The 27,221-nt window shown below is 38.4% G+C and overlaps 1 protein-coding gene across 5 annotated transcripts in view; it reads left to right on the top strand.

The window, feature by feature from the left end:
- Nucleotides 1-27,221, top strand: part of MAPK10 (mitogen-activated protein kinase 10) — a 719,417-nt gene that overhangs the window by 141,680 nt on the left and 550,516 nt on the right. Inside the window, exon 1 of one of the 5 annotated variants that reach the window (XM_037830185.1) lies at nt 19,549-19,592. The exons of the other annotated variants lie outside the window; for them this stretch is intronic. The gene's annotated coding sequence lies outside the window, so the exon portion shown is untranslated. Of the gene's footprint in view, nt 1-19,548; nt 19,593-27,221 lie in introns of those variants that run through there. 5 annotated transcript variants of the gene reach the window in all.

Below are 27,221 nucleotides of genomic sequence, written 5' to 3'. Positions count from 1 at the left end.
TTGATGGTGTTTTAAAACTTCAACTTCTGTGTGAGACCAAAGGAAGAGATGTTTATTAGGTGTAAAATCTATATTTTTTGTAGCACACCATATAATTTAACTTGTATAGTCAGTTTATTCAAACACCATAATTACATGGAACTTTGAATAGGGAGCAAAATCTGGTTGGTTTGTACAGGTTAGTGTGAAGTTTGTACAAGCTAGTAATACATCTCAGAGTAATTTGGGCAGAGAATAAAAATGCATTTGCAAAGCCCCATTGAGGGAGGGGGAAAATGTGGAAATATTAAACTTTCTCACCTGGGGAATTTACTGATACTCTCACAAGCACTGGGGACTACCAATTTAGAAGGCCAAGACCTTGATCTTGGAGCTTGCCCTTATAAAGCCTATTCCATCAAAGGAGAGGCTAAACCTACTTAAAATTGTGTGTAAGAGTTGCCCCCAGAGAACCTCTTTTGTTGCTCAGATGTGGCCTCTCTCTCTAAGCCAACTCTGCAGGTAAACTCACTGCCCTCCTCCCTACATGAGATATGACTCCCAGGGGTGTAAATCTCCCTGGCAACATGGGAAATAATTCATGGGGATGAGCTGGCCCTGGCATTGTGGGATTGAGAAAGCCTTCTTGGAACAAAAGAGGGAAAAGAAATAAAATAAGCTTTCAGTGGCTGAGAGATCTCAAATGGAGTTGAGAGGTCATTCTGGAGGTTATTCTTATGCATTATATAGCTATCCCTTTTTAGTATTTAGTGTATTAGAATCACTAGAAGGAAATACCTGAAACTGTCAAACTGCAACCCAGTAGCCTTGATTCTTGAAGACAATTGTATAACTATGTAGCTTATGTGGTGTGACCATGTGATTGTGAAAACCTTGTGGCTCACACTCCCTTTATCCAGTGCATGGACAGATGAGTAGATAAATGAGGACAAAAAGTAAATGAATAATAGGGAGGGATGGGGGTATGAGATGTTTTGGGTGTTCTTTTTTACTTTAATTTTTATTCTTATTCTTTTTTTGTGTGTGGTAATGAAAATGTTCAAAAATTGATTGTGGTGATGAATGCAAAACCAGGTAATGGTACTGTGAACAACTGATTGTACACTGTGGATGATTGTATGGTTTGTGAATATATCTCAACAAAATTGAATTTAAAAAAAAGGTGTCAGTCATTGTGTTAGAGTAGTGACAAAGAGTAAGATATTCACTGATCCTAATATTTGCTTTGGTAGGTTATGTTATATACCCCAACATAGGCATGTTCTTAATCTTAATCTTTATTCCTGTGGGTGTGAGCTCATTTGTAAACAGGAAACCCTTTGAAGATTTATGTTAAGGTATGGATTTCTTTGTGAATAGGGTCTTCTAAGATCCTATTTAGGTATAGTCCAACCAAATCAGGGCAGACCTTAATTTATATTACTGGAGGCCTTATCAAAAGCCAGGAATCAATGGAAACGAGAAAAGCAGATGCCGAGAGAGAGATATTGCCATGTGATGGGAAGCAAAGATGTAAGCCAAGGAACCTCATGGATTGTGATATAAACTAGCATCAGAATGCAACGGACTTTGGGGAGAAAGTCTGGTTTTGCTGATACATTCATTTTGGTCTTCTAGCCTTCAAAATTGTGAGCCAATAAATTCTTGTTGTTCAAGCCAAAATATTGTGCAGTATTTGTCATATCATCATGGTAAATTAAAACATTTACATTCCACTTAGCCACAGGTTTTAAGTCTTCTCATACAGGTAGCCCTCCGTGGCTCTCATTCCTCTTCCACTCACTTGATCATGACCTTCTGCCCTAACCTGGAAAGCCACTCCACAACATGTTCTAAGGAGGCTGAACTAGATTTCACTACCCCATCTCCCTGGAATCTTGCTCTGAACACACTGACTGCAAAACCAGGATACTGCCTCCTGACATGATTTCCATCACTGTTCTCTTCCCGTGTAATGCTCCTTCCTGCATCCTGACGTCAGTCTGAATTAAGCCATGAACTCCTTGGAGATTTTAAATAAAATTATTTCACTTTGGAAATACTAAAATAAGACTAAACACTTCCTAATCATTCACATACTCATTAAATAATTCATGATGTGTTCATTCAACAACTATATTGCATTTCTAATATATATTAGGGTCAGGAATAGGCAATGCTGATGGGAAAGTATGCAAGATAAAACCCAGGCCTTTCTTTGTTGCTCAGATGTGGCCCTGTCTCTCTGGCTAAGCCAACTTGAAAGGTGAAATCACTGCCCTCCCCCCTACGTGGGATCAGACACCCAGGGAAGTGAATCTCCCTGGCAACGTGGAATATGACTCCCGGGGAGGAATGTAGACCCGGCATCGTGGGATGGAGAACATCTTCTTGACCAAAAGGGGGATGTGAAAGGAAATGAAATAAGCTTCAGTGGCAGAGAGATTCCAAAACGAGCCGAGAGATCACTCTGGTGGGCACCCTTACGCACACTTTAGACAACCTTTTTTAGGTTCTAAAGAATTGGGGTAGCTGGTGGTGGATACCTGAAACTATTAAACTACAACCCAGAACCCATGAATCTCGAAGACAGTTGTATAAAAATGTAGCTTATGAGGGGTGACAATGGGATTGGGAATGCCATAAGGACCAAACTCCACTTTGTCTAGTTTATGGATGGATGTGTAGAAAAGTAGGGGAAGCAAACAAACAGATAAAGGTACCCAGTGTTCTTTTTTACTTCAATTGCTCTTTTTCACTCTAATTATTATTCTTGTTATTTTTGTGTGTGTGCTAATGAAGGTGTCAGGGATTGATTTAGGTGATGAATGTACAACTATGTAATGGTACTGTAAACAATCGAAAGTACAATTTGTTTGTATGACTGCGTGGTATGTGAATATATCTCAATAAAATGATGATTAAAAAAAAAAAAAAAAAAAAAAACCCAGGCCTTGCCTGCCTTTGTTAATCTTGCAGACTGGTGGTTTCTACTAATCCAAGGTAAGAATGTAATTTGTAACCAGTCTTTATTGAAGGTAGAACTGTAAAGGCAGGAGAACACTAGGCAGAAAGTAAGTTCAACTTCTCCAGGGGCTCTGTGCCTCATGCCCTCCTGGCTGGACTCCATGTGCCCAGGGCAGCTTATTTCCCACCATTAGAGTTGTTCTGGGCCTCAGCATGGCTCAGATTCCAGAACAGACTAACTCCAAGGCTCCAGAGACAGGATTTTTGTTTTTACAATCTCATTTAAATCTGCTTCCCCAAATCCTCATTTCTTACCAGCTTTAACCTCTTCCCAAGAAACTAAGGAAAAATAGAATTTCAAGACAAGTAGAGTGATCAAACCTTTAAAAGTTACAATAAAAGAAAAGAATGTGGCATTTATTAGGAGGCAAGTCTCAAACTTTTATAAGGAAGAATTTTCTAACAATGTTTGCTGTCCAAAAATGAAATGAATCATCTTGTAAAGTTGTACTTGGAAGTGCAAATAGGCAAGATGACTATTCGTCAAGGATATCAAAGAGGAGTTTTCAATTGGTGGGAGTTTAAACTTAGATAACCAGGACTTCTGCTTGATTGCTAATTTTAATTATTTGGTTCTTTGAAAAATGAAAATAAGAATGTTAAAGGCACAATAACATCTGGAAGGGAGAAGAATTCAGAGCAGAGATGTTTTCCCTGCGTGACTAATATCATTAAACATACCCCTCTTCCATCAGCTCATATATAAGACTGGTATAGGCCTTAAAAGTTTTGGTATCAGGATTATCTTAATATGTTGGCTGATGGGGCACTTCACTGGCCCTTGGTTGTTGGTGCAGTGGTGAAAACATTTGACATGAGTTCCACATTCTCAGAAGAGATTTGAGCAGATTCTTTGATAGGAACAGTTCCTACTGCAGCTCCCAAAGTGTTGGTACCCAACAGGAAACCCCAAGGCAACTGGGATAGTCTGAGTCAACCCTTAGTCCAATCTCAGGGAGACAATACTGGTTATGATGCTTATCGTAGATATTGGCACACCAAATTTGATGTACTATCAAAACCTAGGTCTGGATCCTCCTCACCACAACCACCACCGCCAGGAGCACTATATTAGTTAGGGTAAGCTACTTTAGTCTGGGTAATAAGCCATTCTGAAACCTTAGTAGATTTATTTCTCACTTTATACAATATGCCCACTATGGGTAGATTGACGCTCTGCTCAGCTCTCCTCTCCCTGGGATCAGTGATGATGGAACAGCCACCATATGAATCATTAGCCAGTCACCATATGAGCAGTAAAAGGTTAACTCAGCAGGCCTGGGAAGTCTAAACTCTGCACCTTCCAAAGGTCTTCAGGACTTGTCCTTTTCTAACTCCTGGGAGATAATCTCTAAAGCCTTGGAATAGCCTAGTAAGAGTGTCTTTGTATACCTGGGGCCATAGGCCACACAACAAGATAGTTTATGCTAACAATGTGATTTTATGGCAAATGCCTATTTTTGTTTGCCTGGACCACTTTGTATCAATTTGACCTCTGCGGGGACTAAACACTGAGTAGCTAAGGTCAGTTACTTAGATGCTCTGTGCTTACATGACTGACCTCCGTTAAAAACCCAGGTTTTGGTGAGCTTCTCTGGTTGGATAGTTTATATGTTTTGTCACACATTGTTGCTGGGAGAATTAAGTGTTGTCTGAGCAACTGCTGGGAGAGGATGACTGGAAGCTTGTGCCTGGTTTCTCCTGGACTCTGCCCCATGTGCCTTTACCCTTTGCTAATTTTAATCTGTATCCTTTTGCTATAATAAACCATAACCATGAGTATAAAAATTTTTCTGGGTCCTGTGAGTCCTTCTATCAATTAGTCAAACCTGAGGGTAGTTTTGGGGACCCCAACAATCATGGTTGAAGGAAAAAGAGGAATTGTATGCTAGCTCTTAAAGTTTCTTCTTGAAATAGGGTGGTTGGGCCTCTGGGTTGTGATTAAGATGTCATTTTGATCATATTAGGTCCAGAAATAACTGGATCCAACCCTTCACCAGCAACTTCTCCTGACAAGGTCCTGAACAAAAAAAGCACAGAAAATATAGCAAGAAAATATACCATGTTTCCACTGGCAGGATGCGGTGGTCCCCCAATGAGGAACTCTAGTGAGCCAGGAAGGACCTCTCCAGGAACTCATTTGCATAAGCTATGTTAGCCTGAGCAGCATAGGACCAAAAGGAGTTGGATTAACAGCTCTGTCTACCTTTACTCCAAAGCACATATCTGAATCGTATTCCTACTTTTCCATTTCTGTCAAAAAGGAAGTCTTTCTCAATCCCATGATGCTGTGTCCAGGCTCATACCTGGGAGTCATGTCCTGCATTGCCAGGGAGATTTACACCCATGGGAGTCATGTCCCACACAGGGGGAGGGCAGTGAGTTTACCTGCCAAATAGGCTTAAAGAGAGACAGGCCACATCTGAGCAACAAAAGAGGTTCTCTGGGGGTGACTCTTAGGCACCATTATAAGTAGGCTTAGCTTTCTCCTTTGCAGTAAGCTAAGGGCAAGCCCCAAGATGGAGGACTTGGTCTACCACAATGGCAGTTCCCAATGCTTGCAAGAGTATCAGGAATTCCCCAGGTGTGGAAGTTTAATGTTTTCACATTTTCCCTGAGACCCTCAAGGGAGCTTTGCAAATATTTTTTATTCTCTTCCCAAATTACTTTGGGATGTATTGGGGTTTCAAGCTAACCTGTACAAACCAACCAGATCTCACCCCCTATTCAAGGTTCCATGTAATTATGGTGTTAAACTAACTAAACAAGCATGCTATGGAAAGTATAGATTTTGTGCCAAATAAACATCTCTTCCTTTGGTCTTGCACAGAAGTTGAGGTTTTAGAACACAGTCAATATCATTCTTTTCCCTGTAGTCTGGTTTAGTTCTAATCAAGTCCATTTCATTCATATCTCTGATTGAAATCTGGGCTCTTTTTCAGCTTTTTTAATCCTCAAGCTCTGGGGTCTGAGTTCTCTGAGGGAGGGTCACCACTTGAGCTGGGCCCCACCCCCCTTTCTTAGGTAAGATAAGCCCCTTATGGAATTGTCTCCTATATTTATGTTTTTCCTTTGACTCTCTGACTATCTTAACTCCACCCTTGCCTTGGTTGGTGCTAATTGAAAATGTCTGAGGCTTTTTCTAATGAGCTACTTAGAATGAGAGAAAAAAAGGAAAAAATAAGAAATCCCCTTTTCAGAGCTAGTCCCTAGCCTTCCAGTTCACCAGGCAAGAGCTGTAGTTGGTACCTGGTTCTCTTTCCCCCTTTCCTTGGGACACAGCCCTTTTCCAGTATTCTGAGCTCAGCTGTCTCCAAAACCTCTGTTTTTATTTATTTATGTATTTTTTTCGATCAGCCCCACCTCCTCTCTGCCAGGATAAACCTCTGGGTTCCTTTCCTGCTTGCTCCAAGTTTATCTTTGCTCATAGCATGTATTCAGTAGTCCAAATTTGTTAGTTAAAACCACAGTTAGACTTGGTTGAGCTACTTTCCCTTGCTCTCAGAAGGGACTGCTTCTTCTTCCCACAGCAAAGTTTTGCAACTCAGCCTGCTGTGCTGGTGGGGGAGGTTGCTAGCTTTACTTACAGTTCTATGCTGCAATCTCAGCTGTTCCACCAATTCCAGACTGTGTGTGATATTGTCTGGTCACAGATGTCCCCCCATCAGTTGTTCCAGACTATTTTCTAGTTGTTCCTGGCTATTTACTAGTTGCTCTAGGGGACTAACTAAATTCCACAGCTCCCTATGCCACCATCTTGCCCTGCCTCTTCTTCCCGTATTTTATTAATTGGCAAGAATGGTCCTAAATTATAGCAAGCAGTTCCATGTAGGATATTAGTCAATAATGTGTATTATTATATTCAGTAGGAAGTTGTGTCATTTTAATGCCTAAACTTTAAAAGCCTTTTTGTAGGTTGTTGTTAATGCTTATATCTTAAAATCTTATTCTATGTTTTTTTCAAGCATTTACAAGTATTTTTATTTTTTCTTAACAGCAAATGAGAGCTGGTCTATTTTTTCACTTTACACACAGAGTGTGGCTAGGGACAGTGACTAGGTGTGAGTGTCCTCTTCAGTTTCTAATTTGGGTCCCTAGCTTCCTTCTATTCAGCAAGGATTCTTAACAACAGAAAGAAAAAATAATAATGTATTCCCAATGAATAGGTTATTTTGTTTTATTTTGTAGACATTGCTGTTAATGGCTAGCAACCCCATTTGTTCTTTTTTTTTTTTTTTTTCATTTTTATTGAGATTGTTCAGATACCATACAATTATCCAAAGATCCAAAGTATACAATCACTTGCCCCCGGGTACCCTCATACAGCTGTGCATCCATCACACTTAATTTTTGTTCAATTTTTAGAAACTTTTCATTACTCCAGACAAGAAATAAAGTGAAAGATGAAAAAAGAAAAAAAGAAAAGGAAACTCTAAACCTCCCCTATCCCTAACCAACCCCCCTCAATTGTTGATTCCTAGTATTGATATAGTACGTTTGTTACTGTTTATGAAAAAATGTTGAAATACTACTAACTGTAGTATATAGTTTGTAATAGGTATATAGTTCTTCCCTATATACCCCTCTATTATTAACTTCTAATTGTATTATCATACATTTGTTCTGGTTCATGAAGTGATTTCTAGTATTTGTACAGTTGATCATGGACATTGCCCACCATAGGATTCAGTTTTATACATTTCCATCTTTTGACCTCCAACTTGCCTTCTGGTGACATATATGACTCTGAGCTTCCCCTTTCCACCTTATTCACACACCATTCAGCACTGTTAGTTATTCTCACGTCTTGCTACCAACACCCCTGTTCATTTCCAAACATCTAAGTTCATCCTAATTGAACATTCTGCTCATACTAAGCAAGAGCATCTATATTTCTTCCACAAGGCAGGAGGGAGAGTCAAAGAAGGTAGAGAGGCAAAAGAAAGAGGAAACAAAAAAATGCAACTAGGAAGCAGCAAAAGGAAAAATAACCTTAAATCAAAGTAGAATAAAGAATCAGACAATACCACCAATGTCAAATGCCTAACATGCCTCCCCATCCCCCCCTCTTATCTGCATTCACCTTGGTATATCACCTTTGTTACATTAAAGGAAGCATAATACAATGATTCTATTAGTGACAGTCTCTAGTTTATGCTGATTGCATCCCTCCCCCAATGCCTCCCCATTTTTAACACCTTGCAAGGTTGACATTTGCTTGCTCTCCCTCGTAAAAGAACATACTTGTACATTTTATCACAATTGTTGAATACTCTAGATTTCACCAAGTTACCCAGTCCCAGTCGTTATCTTTCCTCCTTTCTTATGGTGTCTCACATGCTCCCCATCTTCCTCTCTCAACCGTATTCATAGTTACCTTTGTTCAGTGTACTTACATTGTTGTGCTACCATCTCCCAAAATTGTGTTCCAAACCACACACTCCTGTCTTCTATCACCCTGTAGTGCTCCCTTTAGTATTTCCTGTAGGGCAGGTGTCTTGTTCACAAAGTCTCTCATTGTCTGTTTGTCAGAAAATATTTTGAGCTCTCCCTCATATTTGAAGGACAGCTTTACTGGATACAGGATTCTTGGTTGGTGGTTTTTCTCTTTCAGTATCTTAAATATATCACACCACTTCCTTCTTGCCTCCATGGTTTCTGCTGAGAGATCCGCACATAGTCTTATGAAGCTTCCTTTGTATGTAATGGATTGCTTTTCTCTTGCTGCTTTCAGGATTCTCTCTTTGTCTTTGACATTTGATAATCTGATTATTAAGTGTCTTGGCGTAGGCCTATTCAGATCTCTTCTGTTTGGAGTACGCTGCGCTTCTTGGATCTGTAATTTTATGTCTTTCATAAGGGATGGGAAATTTTCATTAATTATTTCCTCTATTATTGCGTCTGCCCCCTTTCCCTTCTCTTCTCCTTCTGGGACACCAATGATACGTACATTATTGTACTTTGTTTCATCCTTGAGTTCCCGGAGATGTTGCTCATGTTTTTTCATTCTTTTCTCCATCTGCTCCTTTGCATGTAGGCTTTCAGGTGTTTTGTTCTCCAGTTCCTGAGTGTTTTCTTCTGCCTCTTGAGATCTGCTGTTGTATGTTTTCATTGTGTCTTTCATCTCTTGTGTTGTGCCTTTCATTTCCATAGATTCTACTAGTAGGTTTTTTGAACTTTTGATTTCTGCCGTATACATGTCCAGTGCTTCCTTTACAGCCTCTATCTCTTTTGCAATATCTTCTCTAAACTTTTTGAATTGATTTAGCATTAGTTGTTTAAATTCCTGTATCTCAGTTGAAGTGTATGTTTGTTCCTTTGACTGGGCCATAACTTTGTTTTTCTTAGTGTAGGTTGTAATTTTCTGTTGTCTAGGCATGGTTTCCTTGGTTATCCAAATCAGGTTTTCCCAGACTGGAACAGGCTCAGATCCCAGAAGGAAGAAATATTCAGTATCTGGTTTCCCTGAGGGTGTGTCTTAGAAAATTGCTCCACCCTTTGATGCCTCGGGTCACTGTGCTTTTCTGCCCAGCAGGTGACGCCTGTTAGCCTATAATTCTTGACTGGTGTGAGGAGGTGTGGCCGTGTTCCCCCAGGCTCTGGGGTCTGGTTCTGAATGGAAAGGGCCCCACCCCTTTCCTCCTAGAGAAGACAGAGACCCCAGGTGGAGGTCATTAGCATTTCAATGGTCTCGCTCTCTGCTTGTGGTGTCTCCACCCTTCCCGGAGTCACAGCCCTGGAAACTGAAAATGACTGGGGCTTTCTCCACTGAGCCAAAAAAGACACAGATAGTCCCCTTCAGACCCGGTCCAAGGCGACCCTCCTGCTCTCCCAGGTCAGTCGTCACGCAAAGCCTCTGTCTGTTTTTTGGGGCTGCGTACCTGTAGTGAGCAGTTCACACTTGCTACTTAAAACCCCAGTTGGAGCTCAGCTGAGCTGTATTCGCTTGCTGCGAGAGAGCTTCTCTCTGGCACCACGCGGCTCCGCAGCTCGGGCTATGGGGGAGGGGGTCTCCCGACCTGGTTCCGCAGGTTTTACTTACAGATTTTTTGCTGTGTTCTCGGGCATTCCTCCCAATTCAGGTTGGTATATGATGAATGGATGGTCTCGTTTGTCTCCCCGCAGTTATTCTGGATTATTTACTAGTTGTTTCTGGTTTTTTGTAGTTGTTCCAGGGGAACTACTTAGCTTCCACTCCTCTCTATGCCGCCATCTTGCCCGAGCCTTCCATTTGTTCTTAATAATAGTAAAGAAGTTTGATTTAGACATACAGATATGAAATTGACTAAACTGGTTCACTAAATCATGATATATGAGTTCAGATCTGAAGGTGAGAGATGTAAGAATACTGTCTTTTAGATTCAGGCTGCAATTTGTGGAATAGTTAAAAAGGGGCATGAAAATTACCCTGGAGGTAAGTCCTGAAAAAGAATGATGAGGGTTGGGGTCATGTGACACTGGGGTTTGTATTATATGATCCATATATAACATCAGCAGTTTAGTATAGATAAAACAGAGTTAGAGAGAACCATTTAATATCAGAAGCTGATAAGGACCAACTCTTTTTCTTCTCTCCTTGGCTCCCTTAAGTAAACATATGAGTCCAGGGCATCCTTCTTTCCCAGGAGAATGTGCATTCCCTCTCTCTTTGCCAAATAAAAATATTCCTCTTTCCTCTTTGTAGCAGAGTGAAAGTTAAGTTCCTAGGCTTTGCAGCCATACTCCTTGAGATCAAATTCTTGTACCACCATACACAAGCTTACATGACCTTGGTAAGTCACTTAATTTCACTGAGCCACACTTTTCAGATTTGTAAAGTGAGAATAATTTTTCTTACTTTATCGGGTAGGTATTAAATGAGCTGATTAATGTAAAGTGCATAACAAATGCTGGGCACATTGTAGGGGATCAATAAAGGTATATGTTCTCTCTATATATGAAAGTAGCATAGTGGATCAAATTTCCCAAGGTAACTAGATTTTTAGAAATTTGGACCCATTGTAAGATTATATGTTCTGCTTTTTGGTTCAGAAAATATGCTTATAATATATATTACTTAAAAAATGAAGGCATCTGAAAACAAAAATTTAAATATCAATGTTCTTTTTGAGGAGTGTCATAATAAACTATCATTTGACTAGTTTATCTCAACTCCCTTACAGTGGATCAAATTATTTGTGCACACACAAAAAAATCCAGTTAAAAATGCCCTTGATATATTCTGGACAATTACTCACAACCCTTTTCTTTCTTGTTCTCCCCTTTCCCCATTAATTTACTCCCATATTTAGTTCTGTTCAGATTTGATGACCTTCAGGACAACTTTCCTATCACTTTGGACCTTAGCACATTTGCACATATTCCAGCTCTCCCCCTCTCTTTAACTTTGGGGTCTCATCACCTGATTATAGGAGTAGATCTAGGCAGATCTGAAGCTAGAGCTGCCAGGAGATAATATACTGGGGAAATGACCTTTGATTCACCCAGGCTTGCAGTAAACAGGAAAGTCTGGGTTTTTAATCCTGGTGGGTAGACAGGTTCACAGTCAGAATCTCCAGAACTGTGGAGTGGGGTCAGGAGATATAACAAAGCTTTGTGGAATGGCAGAAGGTTGCTTCCTGAGGGACACTGCAGGATTCTTACCCTGAGCAGGTACTTAGCTATCAGCAATGTGGGTGCCTTTGCCCCTCACTCTGGGAGTGCCACTGTCTTTCCTGTGCTATGTGACTGTTGGGATGTAAAATCTGTTCTGTCGTGCATCTACATTTGAGGAACATGTAACCTTTGCCGGTGTCTGTTGGGATGCTTTCATCAAGCACATCACTCCACCCTTGTGGCTACTGCACCCTGTGCCAGTCCCTGGGCCACAGAACTCATCCCATACCCATGAGAGCCTCTGTGTTCTGAGAGGGAGAGCCAAGAATTCAGACATTATCAGGCAGTAGTCTACATCTTCCTGTTTAAACAACAAACAATAAATAAGAACAAAAAAGAACAAACAAAAACCTGGTAGTTTTGAGGACCTAAGAAATTTAGGTAGACAGTGGGCTTTTTAGAGTTAGTGACTCTTCTTACTCACCTTTGTACCCCCTATGCCCAGCACAATAACTAGTACATAGGGGTGCTGGAGTCTTAGGAGGTAAATCAACCACACACCTATGGCTTTCCCTCTGAAGTTGGGAACAAATTGAGAAATAGACACAGGGGTCAGAAAGCTGGAAATCAAAGATCAGGGCTAGCACATATGTTTCCTTTGTTCAGATTCAAAATGGCATCTCCTTTTCCCTCTCTTGGACATGTCAATTAGAAGAAAACACCCAGTATTGGAATATGATTATAAAAAGAGACTGCCTTGGGGTGGATGAGTTAGAAGAAAGGTGCTAGGGAACTGGATTAATGTGTAGAAGCTGGGCTGGATTTTAATACCTTCTTGCCCTCCATCCTTTCTGTGAGGTAGCTCTGGAGATCAAACTAGGAGGATTTTTTTTTTAATTAAGGAAGGTTGAATTAGAGTATATTGCATAGCTATGCCACTGCAATGGGCTTTCTAATAATCTTTACTAATTGAATTTACCCCCCAAAATAGAGGTACTCTGGGGAAGTTCTTACTCATGGAATCATGAGACCAGGAGAAAGGAGGTTATTGGTAATTTAAGTACCCAATGTTTGTTGAATGGGTTGATACATTTCAGAAAGTGGCAAATATGTTATTGTTGTATAAAGGTGGCTAGGAAAGAGCAATGGTAGATCATTCTAGAGGAAAAGTTTTGTGAGTTAAATGAATGTTTTGTGATTTGCCCATATATCAGGATTATGTGAGCCATAGAGATTGGCTTGTCATTCGGAGGGCTTTGTTAATTCTTGATGTTGGAGGTAGGGGGATTGACTACTGGTAGAAGAATAGATAAAGGGCTGTTTGAAGGGTTTACGTATGTTGGGAACTGGTAGAAGAATAGATAAAGGGCTGTTTGAAGGGTTTACATATGTTGGGAATGAATTGTAAGGTACTCAAGATAGGTTGATCTGGTGGAGAAAGATTAATTAACCCATTGGTAAACCATTCAAAGTTCACTAGGAGGCAGGATAAGAAGGAGCTACAGCAGTGATTTCTTAAGTTGGGTTCATTTGAACAGAATCCTTCTCTAGTGGATATAGTGATGTTACCTGTTATTCCTTGGCAGGAGAAAAAGGCATAAGGCAGTGAATTCTCAAAATGCTACTTTGGACGGGGAAATCCTTCCTTTTCTTTTTTGGTATCAGGCAGAATGCTGCATGAGAGAACAAATGCCAGAGAAAGTGAGGAGGCTTATATTTGGGCCCTTTTTGGAGGACTATGTGTTTGTATGTTGCCTTATTTTATTACTGATCATTATGAATTTATTTAGTTTATTGACTTAGTCCATCAGTAATAAGGACTTTGATGTCCTAAATCATGTAAAACAAACGAGTATTGATGGTGTAGAATTGGTCAGCTCTTGGGTTGGTAGAGGGTGATAGTGGGGTGGAGATAGGAGGCAGGATGAGAGCAGGATCAACTATAAGATACTTGAGTCCATAAGTCAGCTATTGATGCATAACAAACTACCTCAAAAGATCACTGACTTAAGACAAACATCATTTAGCTCAGTTATGGTTCTGGTATGGGATCAGCTCAGTAGTTTTCCTGTCGGTTTAAGCTGGGCTTGCTCATGAGTCTGTGGTCCGCTGCTGATTCTGTGGTAAGTTGTTGGCCATTTGGGGCTTGTCTGGCCTCACTTACATGTTCGCAAGTTGACTGGCTGATGGCTAGAGTATGTTGATTCCCTAGACTCTCATCCTCTAGCAAGTCAGCACAGGCTCATAAAGTGTTGGTCTCAGGTTTCCAGATGCAGCAAGAGAGCAAGCCCCAATGCACAAGTACTTTTCAAGCCTTTGCTTTCTTCATGCTTGCTGATTTCCCATTTGGAAGGTCACATGGCCAAAGCCAGATTCAAGGGGTAGAGAAATAGAATCTACTACTACTTTTTTTTTTAATTACCAGTTTTATTTACACACCATAGAATCCATCCAAAGTGTACAATCAGTATAATCACAGAGTTGTGCATTCATACCCACAATCAATTTTAGAACATTACTCCCAAAAGGAAAACCCTATGTACCTTAGACCCCCATCCATTATTGACACTTAGCTTTGGTGTGGGACCTTTATTAAACTTGATGAAAGAATACTGAAATATTACTGTTAACTCTAGTCCATAGTTTACATTAGGTGTATTTTCCCCCATGTATCACTCTGTTATTAACCTTTTAATAGTGATGTACATTTCTTCTAGTTCATGGAAGAACATTCTTATATTTGTACTGACCACATTCATCATCCACAACAGTGTTCCCTGTGTTGCACAGTCCCAAGTTTAATCCTCTAGCTTTCCTTCTAGTGACGTACATGACCATAAACTTCTCCTTTCAACCACAATCACACACACAATTCAGTGCTGTTAATTACACTCATGATAATGTGATACCATCATCACTATCTATTTCCAAACATTTGCAATCAAACTTATTAAAAATTATGCACATATTAATCATCAGCTCCCTGTTCTTTGCCCTCATTCTCTCTCCTGGTAATCTATGCCCTAGATATTAACTCCATGAGTTTGCTCATTATAATTAGTTTGTATTAGTGAGATCGTACAATATTTGTCCTTTTCTATCTGGCTTGTTTCACTCAACATACTGTCCTCAAGATTCATCCATGTTGTCACATGAATCAAGACTTCATTTCTTCTTACAGTTGACTAATATTCCACCATATGTATGTACCACATTTTCTTTATCCATTCATCGGTTGATGGACACTTCGGTTGTTTCCATCTTTTGGCAATTGTGAATAATCCTGCTATGACCATTGGTGTGTAATTGTCTGTTGATGTCCCTCTTTCACTTCTTCTGGGTATATACCTAATGGCAGGATTGCCAGAATTGCCAATCTGTATTCCACAGTGGCTGCACCATTCTACATTCCCACTGGCAGTGAATAAATGTTCTTATTTCTCCACATCCTCCTCATTTTGTCTTTTTTTTTAAAAAATGACGGTCATTCTAGTAGGTGTGAAATAATATTTCATTGTGGTTTTGATTTGCATTTACCTAATAGCTAGTGATGTTGAGCATCTTTTCATGTGCTTTTAGCCATTTGAATTTCCTCTTTGGAAAGATGTCTTATAAAGTCTTTTGCCAATTTTTAAATTGGGTTGTTTGTCTTTCTATTGTTAAGTTGAAGGATTTCTTTACATATTCTAGATATTAAGCCTTTATTGGATATGTGGTTTTCAAATATTTTCTCCCACTGACCATGCTGCCTTTTCACCTTCTGCACAAAGTCCTTTGAAGCACAAAAGTATTCAGTTTTGAGGAGGTCCCATCTGTCTATTTTTTTTTCTTTCATTGCTTATGCTTTGGGTGCAAGGTCTAAGAAACCACAGCCTACCACAGAAACTTAAAGGTGCTTCCTTAGCTTTTCTTCTAGGAGTTTTATGGTCCTGGCTTTTATATTTAGGTCTTTGATTCATTTTGAATGAATTTTTGTATATGGTGTGAGATAGTGGTCTGTCATTCACTTGGATATGGATATCCATTTCTCTCAGCACCATTTGTTGAAGAGACTGTTCTGTCCAGTTGACTGGACTTGGCAGCCCTGTGAAAGATCAATTGCCCATAAAATACATGGGTCTATTTATGAACACTCAATTTAGTTCCATTGATCAACATGTCTATCTTTATGCTTCCTTGAGGGACTGGGGAAAAATGTGGAAATATTTATCTTCCCCACCTGGGGAATTCCTGATATTCTTGTAAGCATTGAGGACTATCAGTTTAGTAGGATGAGCCCTTGATCTTGGGGCTTGCCCTTATGAAGCTTGTTACTGCAAAAGAGAGGCTAAGCCTACTTATAATTGTGCCTAACAGTCACTGCAGAGAACCTCTTTTGTTGCTTAGATGTTCTTTAAGACAACTTAGCAGGTGGACTTGCTGTCTTTGCTCTTACGTGGGACATGACTCCCAGGGTTGTAAATCTCTCTGGCAACATGAGACATGACTTCTGGGATAAGCCTGGATCTGGCATCACAGGATTGAGAAAGCCTTCTGGACCAAAAGGAGGAAGAGAAATGAAACAGAATAAAGTTTCAGTGTCTGAGAGATCTCAAATGGAGTTGAGAGGTCATTTTTGAGGTTATTCTTGTGCATTATATAGATATCCCTTTGTAGTTTTTAGTGCATTGAAACTGCTGAACTGTAATCCAGTAGCCTTGATTCCTGAAGATGAGTGTAATAACTATATGGCTTATGTGGTGTGACCATGTGAGTGTGAAAAACTTGTGGCTCACACTCCCTATATCCAGTGTATGAACAGTTGAGTAGAAAAGTGGGGACAAAAAATTAAATGAATAATGGGGGTGGTGGTGGAGGGTATAGGATGTTTTGGGAGTTCTTTTTTACTTTTATTTTTATTATTGTTACTTTTTTGGGTAATGAAAACATTCAAAAATTGATTGTGGTGATGAATGCACAGCTATGTGATGATACTGTTAATAATTGGTTGTACACTTTGGATGATTGTATGGTATGTGAGTATATCTTAATAAAATTGCAAGGAAAAAAAAGGATGGTGAAATAACTTTTTAAGCAATAGTTTTTAAAAGACAATTTAATAAATTATTTACTAAGCAATTTTAACTGTAATATTTCCTTGATATTGAAGTACAAAATAAGTTATAGATTGAAATATAAGATCTAACATCTAAAAAACAATCAATTGACTTTAGATGTGAAGGTCTATTTCTGAACTGTCAATTTTATCTCATTTATCAATGTGTCTGTCTATATGACAGTACCATGCTGTTTGACCAGTGTAAATTGTAATATGCTTCAAAGTCAGGACATGTAAGTCCTCCAACTTTGTTCTTCCTCAAGATGTTTTTGGCTATTTTGGACACCTTACCCTTCCAAATAAATTTGATAACTGACTTCTTCATTTCTGCAAAGTAGGCTGTTGGAATTTTGATTAGATTGCATTGAATCTATAAATCAAATTGGGTAGATTGACATCTTAATGATATTTATTCTTCCAATCTATGAACAAGGAATGTCCTTCCATAATTTAGGTCTTCTTTGACTTCTTTTAGCAATGCTTTACAGTTTTCTGTGTACCAGTCCTTTACATCTTTGGTTAATTTTATTCCTAGGTATCTGATTCTTTTAGTTGCTACTGTAAATGGAATTTTTGTCTTGATTTCCTCCTTGGATTACTCCTACTAGTGTATAGAAACATTACTGATTTTTGTGTGTTGATCTTGCATCCTGTCTCTTTGCTGAGCTTGTTTATTAGCTGAAGTAGCTTCGTTGTAGATTTTTCAGGACTTGCTAAATATAGGATCATGTCATCTGCAATTAATGGAAGTTTAACTTCTTCCTTTCCTATCTGGGTGCTTTTTATTTCTTTTTCTTGCCTAACTGTTCAAGCTAGAACTTCTAGCACAATCTTGAATAACAGTGCTGATAGTGGGCATCTTTGTCGTTTTCCTGATCTTAGAGGGAAAGCTTTCAGTCTTGTACCATTGAGTAAATTGTTAGCTGTGGGTTTTTCATATATACCATTTATCATGTAGAGGAAGTTTCCATCTATTCTTATCTTTTGAAGTGGTTTTATCAAGAAAGGATGCTGGATTTTGTGAAATGCCTTTTCTGTGTCAATTGTAATGGTCATGTGGTTTTCCCCCTTCATTTTGTTAATGTGGTGAATTACATTAATTGATTTTCTTGTGTTGAACCACCCTTGCATACCTGGGATAAAACTCACTTGGTGAAGGCATGTAATTCTTTGCTGTCGGATTCAATTTACAAGATTTTTTTTAGGATTTTGCATGTATATTCATTAGAGAGATTAGTCTGTAATTTTATTTTCTTGTATCTTTATCTGGCTTTGGGAATAGGGTGATATTGGCTTCATAGAATGAGATAGTGTTCCCTCCTCTTCAATTTTTTGGAGGAGTTTGAATAGGATTAGTATTTATTCTTGGAATGACTGGCAGAATTCACCTGTGAAGCCATCTGGTCCTGGGCTTTTTTTTGTTGGGAGGTGTTTGATGACTGATTCAATCTCTTTACTTGTGATTGGTTTGTTGAGGTCTTCTTTTTCTTCTAGAGTCAGTGTAGATTGTTCATGTGTTTCTAAGGAATTGTCCATTTCATCCAAGTTGTCTAATTTGTTGGCATATGGTTGTTTATAGTATCCTCTAATGATCTTTTTTTATTTTTGGGGGGTCAGTAGTAATGTCCCCCTTCTTATTTCTGATTTTATTTATTTGCATCTTCTCTTTTTTTCCTTGTCAGTCTAGCCAAGGGTTTGTCAATTTTATTGATCTTTTTGAAGAATCAACTTTTTTTGTTTTTTTAAATTCAGTTTTATTGAGATATATTCACATATCCTACAGTCATCCGCAGTGTACAATCAGTTGTTCACTGTACCATCATTAATTGTGCATTCATCACCAAAATCAATTTTTGAACATTTTTGTTACTCCAGAAAAAAAAAAAACCACTAAAAATACAAGTAAAGAAGAACACTCAAAGCATCCCATCCCCCCTATTTTTCACTTAATTTTTGTTCCCATTTTTCTACTCATCTGTCCATACACTGGATAAAGGGCCAACTTTTGGTTTTGTTGATGCTCTCTATTGTTTTTTTTTTTTGTTCACAATTTCATTTATTTCTGCTCTAATCTTTATTATTTCTTTCCTTCTGCTTGCTTTGGGATTAGTTTGCTGTTCTTTTTAGTTCCTCTGGATGTGCTGTCAGGTCTTTGATTTTAGCTCTTTGTTCTTTTTTACTGTAGACCTTTAGGGCTCTAAGTTTCCCTCTCAGTACTGCCTTCTTTGCATCTTATATGTTTTGATATGTTGTGTTCTTGTTTTCATTCATCTATTTGCTGACTTTCCTTGCAATTTATTTTTTATTAACTTTATTTATCAAAAAATAAAAAAATTTCCAAATAAAACATAATAAAGGAGTAAGAAAAACAAATATACTGAAATAACTTCATTGAGTCCAATGTGCTCCTACCATACCACAAGAAAGTTAACGAACCATGAACATTCCCATATCATTAAGAATACCCTCAATATCTTATCTGTTCTTATTAGATTATCATTCCCCCTTCACTAGCTGCTGTCTATCTCTAGGTCCCCTGTATTCTACAGTATAATACATTTTTACATTTGTCATAGAGTTCACATTAGTGGTAACATACAATACCTGTCCTTTTGTAACTGACTTATTTCACTCAACATTATGTCCTCAAAGTTCATCCATGTTGTCATATACTTCTTGACCTCATTTTTTCTCACTGCTGTATAGTATTCCATCACATATAGGTACCACATTTTGTTTATCCACTCATGTGATGTAGGACATTTAGGTTGTTTCCATCTCTTGGCAATTGTGAACAATGCCACTATGAACATTGGTGTGCAAATATCTGTTCATGTCATTGCTTTCAGGTCTTCTGGGAAAATACCAAGAAGTGAAATTGCTGGATCATAGGGTAAGTCAATACCTGGTTTTCTGAGGAACTGCCAAACAGTCTTCCAGAGTGGCTGAACCATTATACAGTCCCACCAGCAATGAATAAGAGTTCCACTTTCTCCGCATTCTCTTCAGCATTTGTAGTTTCCTGTTTGTTTAATGGCAGCCATTCTTATTGGTGTGAGATGATACCTCATTGTGGTCTTGACTTGCATTTCCCCAATAGCCAGTGAAAATGAACATTTTTTCTTGTGTTTTTAAGACATTTGTATTTTCTCTTTGGAGAAATGTCTTTTCATATCTTTTGCCCATTTTATAATTGGGCTACTTATACTAATGTCATTGAGTTGTAAGATTTCTTTATATATACAAGATGTCAGTCTCTTATCAGATAGACGGTTTCCAAATACTTTCTCCTAATGCATTGGCTGTCTCTTTACCTTTCTGACAAATTCCTTTGAGGTACAGAAGGTTTTAATTCTGAGGAGTTCTCATTCATCTGTTTTCTTTCATTGCTTGTGCTTTAGGTGTAAGGGCTAAGAAGCGACCTCCTAATACTAGGTCTTGAAGATGTTTCCCTACATTATCCTCTAAGAGTTTTATGGTGCAGCCTCTTTTATTGAGATCTTTGATCCATGCTGAATTAATTTTTGTATAGGGTGTGATGTAGGAGTTCTCTTTCATTCTTTTAGATATAGATAACCAATTCTCTAAACCCCATTTGTTGACGAGGCTGTGTCCAAATTCAGTGGATTTTGGGGCCTTATAAAAAATCAGTCGACCATAGATCTTAGGGTCTATTTCTGAATTCTCAATTCAATTCCATTGATCAATATGTCTATCTTTGAGCCAATACCGTGCTGTTTTGACTACTGTGGCTTTATATTGGGCTTCAAAGTCAGTCAGTGCAAGTCCTCCCACTTTGTTTTTCTTTTTTAGAATATTTTTAGCAATTCAAGGCATCTTTCCTTCCAAATAAATTTGATGACTAGCTCTTCCAGGTCTGCAAAGTAGATTGTTGGAATTTTGATGGGAATTGTATTAAATCTGTAGATCAGTTTGGGTAGAATTGACATCTTAACTATGTTCAGCCTTCCTATCCATGGACATGGAATATCTCTCCATCTCTTTAGGTCACCTTCTATTTCTTCTAGTAGACTTATGTAATTTTCTGTGTAGAGGTCTTTTACATCTTTGGTTAACTGTATTCCTAGGTACTTAATTTTTTTAGATGCTATTGATAATGGAATCTTTTTCTTGAGTGTTTCTTCAGTTATGTCATTTCTACTGCATAGAAACATTACTGACTTGTGTGCATTAATCTTATATCCTGCAACTTTGCTGAATTTGTTTTTTAGCTCAAGTAGGTGTGTCATTGATTTCTCAGGGTTTTCCAAGTATGAGATCATATCATCTGCAAGTAGTGAGAGTTTTGCTTCTTCCTTTCCATTTTGGATGCCATTTATTTCTTTTTCTTGCTGAATTGCTCTGGCTAGAACTTCTAGCACAATGTTGAATAGTAGTGTTGACAACAGACATCCTTGTCTCATTCCAGATCTTAGAGGGAAAGCTTTCAGTCTCTCACCATTGAGTACTATACTGGCTGTGGGTTTTTCATATATGCCCTTTATCTTATTGAGGAAGTTTCCTTCAATTCCTAACTTTTGAAGTGTTTTTATCATAAAAGGATGCTGGATTTGTCAAATGCTTTTTCAGCATCTATTGGAAGGATCATTTGATTTTTCCCTTCTGATGTGTTAATGTGTCTTATTATGTTGATTGATTTTCTTATGTTTAACCACCCTTGCATGCCTGGGATGAACCCCACTTGGTCAGGGTATATCATTTTTTTTTAAATGTGTCTTTGAATTCAATTTGTAAGCATTTTGTTGAGAATTTTTGCATCTATATTCATTAGGGAAATTGGTCTATAGTTTTCTTTTCTTGTAGCATCTTTATCTGGTTTTGGTATAGAGTGACGTTGACTTCATAAAATGTGTTAGGTAGTGTTCCATTTTCTACAATTTTTTCAAAGAGTTTAAGTAGGATGGTGCCAGTTCTTTTTTGGAAAGTTTGGTAGAATTCCCCTGTGAAGCCTTCTGGGCCTGGGGTTTTATTTGTAGGAAGCTTTTTTTTTTTAAATTCAGCTTTATTGAGATATATTCACATACCATACAATCATCCATGGTGTACAATCCACTGTTCACAGTACTATACTATAGGTGTGCATTCATCACCCTAAGCTATTTTTGAACATTTTCTGTAGGAAGCTTTTTGATGACTGATTTCATCTCTTTTACTTGTAACTGGTTTGTTGATTTCTTCTTTATTCAGTCTGGGTTGTTCATGTGTTTCCAGGAAATTATCCATTTCCTCTAAAGTTTGTTGGCATAGAGTTGTTCACAGTATCCTCTTATGATATTTTTGTGATTTCTTCAGGATCCATTGTAATATCCCCCCCCTTGTTTATTATTTTGTTTATTTGGGTCTTCTCTCTTTTTGACTTTGTCTCTCTAGCTAAGGGTTTGCCAATCTTGTTGTTCTTCTCAAAGAACCACTTTTGGTTTTATTTATTCTATTTTTGTTTGTTTGTTTGTTTTCCATATCATTTATTTCTGCCTTAATCCTTGTTATTTATTTTCTTCTACTTGGTTTAGGATTAGGTTGCTGATCATTTTCTAACTTCTTCAGTTGTTCCATTAGTTCTTTGATCTCAGCTCCTTCTTCCTTTTTAATGTGTTCATTTAGAGCTATAAATTTCCCTTTCAATACCGCCTTTGCTGCATCCCATAAATTTTGATATGTTGTGCCTCATTGTCATTCATCTCTAGATATTTGGCAATTTCTCTTGCAATTTCTTCTTTGACCCACTGATTGTTTAGGAGTGTGTTATTTAACCTCCAGATATTTGTGAGTGTTTTGGTTCTTTGATAGTTAACTTCTAGTTGTATTCCATTGTGGTCAGAGAATGTGTTTTGAATAACTTTAGTATTTTAAAATTTATTGAGGCTTGTTTTATGCCCCAGCATATGATCTATCCTGGAGAAAGTTCCATGACACTAGAGAAGAATGTATATGCTGGTAATTTGGGATGTAATGTTTAATATATATCCAATAAGTCTAATTCATTTATCACATCGTTTAAGTTCTCAATTTCCTTATTGGTCTTCTATCTAGATGATCTATCTAGATAATTCCTTTCATATATTTGTGAATTTTCCAGTCTCTGCTTGTTATTGATTTCCAGCTTCATTCCCTTGTGATCAAAGAAAGTACTTTGTATAATTTCAGTCATTTTAAATTTATTGAGTCCTGTTTTGTGACCCATCTTATGGTCTATACTGGAGAATGATCCATGAGCACTTGAGAAGAATGTATATCCTATTGTTTTGGGGTACGATATTCTGTATGTTTGTTAGGTCTAGTTCATTTATACATTATTCAAGTTCTTTGTTTCCTTGTTGATCCTCTGTCTAAATGTTCTATCTATTGATGAGAGTGGTTGATTGAAGTTTCCAACTATTATTGTAGTAGTGTCTATTTCTCCATTCAGTTTTGCTGGTGTTTGCCTCATGTATTTTGGGGCACTGTAGTTAGGTGCATAAATATTTATGATTGCTATTTCTTCTTGGTGGATTACCCTTTATAATATATAATTTCTTTTTTTTATAATGTTCTTTTTTGTCTCATAACAGTTTTGCCTTTATATATTTTGTCTGATATTAGTATAGGTACCTTGGCTCTTTTTTGGTTACTGTTTGTGTGGTATATATTTTTCCAGCCTTTCACTTTCAACCTATTTGTGTCCAGGGTTTAAGGTGAAACTCTTGTAGACAGCATATAGATAGATCATATTTTTAAAATCTGTTCTGCCAACCTATGTCTTTTGATTGGGGAGTTTAATCCATTAACATTCAATATTATTGCTGTAAAGGCAGTATTTACTTCAATCATTTTATCCTTTGACTTTTTTATGTCATATCCTATTTTTGTCTCTCTTTTTACCTTTTTAGTTGTCTTTATTGATAATCTACATTTCTGCACTCTGCTCCATGCCCTTCTCTCCTGTCTTTTCCTTTCACCTGCAGAACTCCCTTTAGTGTATCTTGCAGGGTAGACATCTTGTTAACTAACTCTCAGTTTCTGTTTATCTGTGAATATTTAAAAGTCTCCCTCATTTTTGAAGGAGAGTTTTGGCTGGTAATTTTTCTCTTTTAGTATCTTAAATGTATCATACCACTCCCTTCCCACCATGGTTTCTGATTTGCAATTGGCAGTTAGTCTTATTGAGCTTCACTTGTATATGATAAATTGTTTTCTTTTGCTGTGTTTAGAATTCTCTCTTTATCTTTGACATTTCACATTCTGATTAGTGTGTGACTTGGAATAGGTCTATTAAGATTTATTCTGTTTGGAGAGTGTTTCACTTGTTGGATATGTATATTCAAGTCTTTCATATAAGTTGGGAAATTTTTGGCCATTATTTCCTCAAATATTCTTTTTGCTCCTTTTCCCTTCTTGTCTCCTTCTGGGACACCCATGACATATATGTTTTTGTGGTTTTTACTGTCATTCATTTCCCTGAGACTCTGCTCATTTTTTTCCATTCTTTTCTCTGTCTGTTCTTCTGTCTATATGATTTCAGATGTTCTGTCTTCTAATTCATGGATCCTTTCTTCTGCCTGTTGAAACCTGCTGCTGTATGCATCTAGTGTATTTTTAATCTCATCTATTGTCCAATACATTCTCATAAGTTCTGTTTTCTTTTTTTGCATGCTTTGAAATGCTTCCTTATACTCACCCACTGTCTTCTTAATGTCCTTTACTTCTTTAGCCATATTTTCCTTCATCTCCTTGAGTTGATTTAGAAGATTTGTTTGAACATCTTTGATTGGTTGTTCCAAATTCTGTAACTCCTCCAACTTTTAAATCTGTTCCTTTGGGCCATGTCTTCCTGAGTCTTAGTATGGGTTGTAATTTTTTCTAATTGTCTAGGTATTGTATTATCTTGATGTGTTAACTCTGATGATCTGGTTTTCTCTCTTGCCTAGGGCTTTACTGTTGATTTACTTTGTGTTAAAGTTCTTCTTTGACGCTTGATTCAACTTTTTCTAGATCTTTAGAATTCCCTGTATTTGACTGATCAAAACAGGACCAGGGACCCATGAAGGGTATGCAGAATATTTCCAAAGTGACTTGAGATGAGGGTCAGGAAAGATGCTAAAAAGCTTTTATCCCCCTCTTTGCCTCCCCTGAGGTGCACTTTTCACTCCTGCCCAGCACATAGCACTCTTCAGCAAACATTGTCTCCCTTGCCCTAAGAAGGCAAGTGTATTTTTTCAACCTTCACTAGGTGGTGTTGAAACAATGGCCACAAGGATCTCTATTCCAGGCAGGTTAGAACCCAGATCAGAGCTGAAACCCAGCAGTCCAAACTCACCGATCAGAAGCCATGCACAACTCTTGACCTTGTCCTCTTTTCCCCATTCCCAGGGAGGAAGGCCTTCACATCCCTCTCCATCTGGGGCAGCCAGCCAGAGATCATATCCAAGGCAAGCCTCATGGGTGGGGGTACACACCAGTCACTGGCATGGGAGTGATTCACTCACTGTTTATTTGCTGCAGTTTCTCCATCTCCCCATCCTGCTCTTTCCTGGATGCTGCACAGTGCTCCCCTGGTCTCCAGAACCCCCAGAACATAGATTCAGATAGTTTCTGCCTTTCCACTCACTGTTTTTGTAATAGTATGTCCTTTAGCTCCCTAATCTGCCACCTTTGATTCTTTTTCAGAACTTACTTCTTGAAGGATCTACAATACCACAGGGAGGGGAAGAATCTGTGGCCATTTTTACAATCTATGACAGGATTCTAGGCTAAGGTGAAGACTTAGGTGGGGAGTATGGAAGACAGGGGTACAGAGAGAGGGAAGGATGGGCAGTAGAGATAATCTTTGTCTATTTCACAGCTTTACCTGGGGCTAATCCCCTAATTTAGTCTAAGCACCATCATGCAATTAAATCAACCTGGAGGTACTCTAGATTTCTGAGTCTAGAGGCAGACTCAGAAAACAAAATAAACACAAAAAATTATTGGGAGAGTGAAAAATTATAGAGGAAAGGAATGTGGCTGTTGAGAGGATACATACTGCAATAATATTTTAAAAATTTGCCCAAGACTTAGCCATTAAAAAACAAAACAAAATGAAACCAAACCAAACAAACAAACAAAAAGACTTACCCATAGATGGTAATTCCACTCAGTTCAGTAGTCTAGATCTGGTACTATCCTCCCATTATATACATGGAAAAAAGTGAGTTAAGGGATGTTCTAGTTTGCTAATGCTGCCGAAATGCAAAACACCAGAAATGGATCAGCTTTTATAAAAGGGAGTTTATTTGGTTACACAGTTACAGTCTTAAGGCCATAAAGTGTCCAAGGTAACACATCAGCAATCAGGTACCTTCACTGGAGGATGGCCAATGGTGTCCAGAAAACCTCTGTTAGCTGGGAAGGCACGTGGCTGGCATCTGCTCCAAAGTTCTGGTTTCAAAATGGCTTTCTCCCAGGACGTTCCTCTCCAGGCTGCAGTTCCTCAAAAATGTCACTCTTAGTTGCACTCAGGGTATTTGTCCTCTCTCACCTTCTCCAGAGCAAGGGTCTACTTTCAATGGCTGTCTTCAAAATGTCTCTGTAATCTGAAGCTCCTCTCTCAGTTCCAGTGCATTCTTCAAAGTGTTCCTCTTGGCTGTACCAGCTTGCTCCTTCTGTCTGATCTTATATAGTGCACGAGTAATTTAATTTGGACCCACCCAATGGGTGGGCCAACACCTCCATGGAAATTATCCAATCAGTGTCATCACCCACAGTTGGGTGGGGCGCATCTCCATGGAAACACTCAAAGAATTTCAATCTAATTAACACTGATAGGTCTGCCCACACAAGATTACATCAAAGATAATGACATTTGGGGGACATAATACATTCAAACTGGCACAAGGGATATGCCAGTTTGATGTACTATGTCCCCCAAAATGCCATCTTCTTTGATGCAGTCTTGTGGGGCAGATGTATTAGTGTTGACTGAGATAGAATCCTTTTGATTGAGTGTTTCCATGGAGATATGACTCAATCAACTGTGGGCAAGAACCTTGATTGATAATTTCCATGGAGGTGTTACCCCACCCATTCAGGGTGGGTCTTAATTAAATCATTGGAGCCATATAAAAGAACCACCAAACAGAAGGAACTCAGTGCTGCAACTTAGACATTTAGAAGATGGCCGTTGAAAGCTGACACTGACATTTTGGAGAACACCATTTTGAAACGCAACCCAGGAGCAAGCAGGTACCAGCCATGTGACTTTCCAGCTAATAGAGATTTTCTGGATGCCAATGGCCTTTCTCCAGTTATGGTACCCTATTGTTGATGCCTTACCTTGGACACTTTATGACCTTAAGACTGTAACTTTGTAACCAAATAAACCCCCTTTATACAAGCCAATCCATTTCTGGTGTTTTGCAAAATGGCAGCATTAGCGAACTGGAGCAAGGGATATTACCCAACTCACAAAATTGTGTGCAAGGAACTTGAGAAAACTAGGAACATACTTACTAAAGCTGAAATTATATATCAATGGAAATATATTGTT

The sequence above is a fragment of the Choloepus didactylus genome, chromosome 3 (assembly GCF_015220235.1).
Source record: "Choloepus didactylus isolate mChoDid1 chromosome 3, mChoDid1.pri, whole genome shotgun sequence".
Lineage (NCBI taxonomy): Eukaryota > Metazoa > Chordata > Mammalia > Pilosa > Megalonychidae > Choloepus > Choloepus didactylus.
This window is presented reverse-complemented; position numbering and strand designations above follow the sequence as displayed.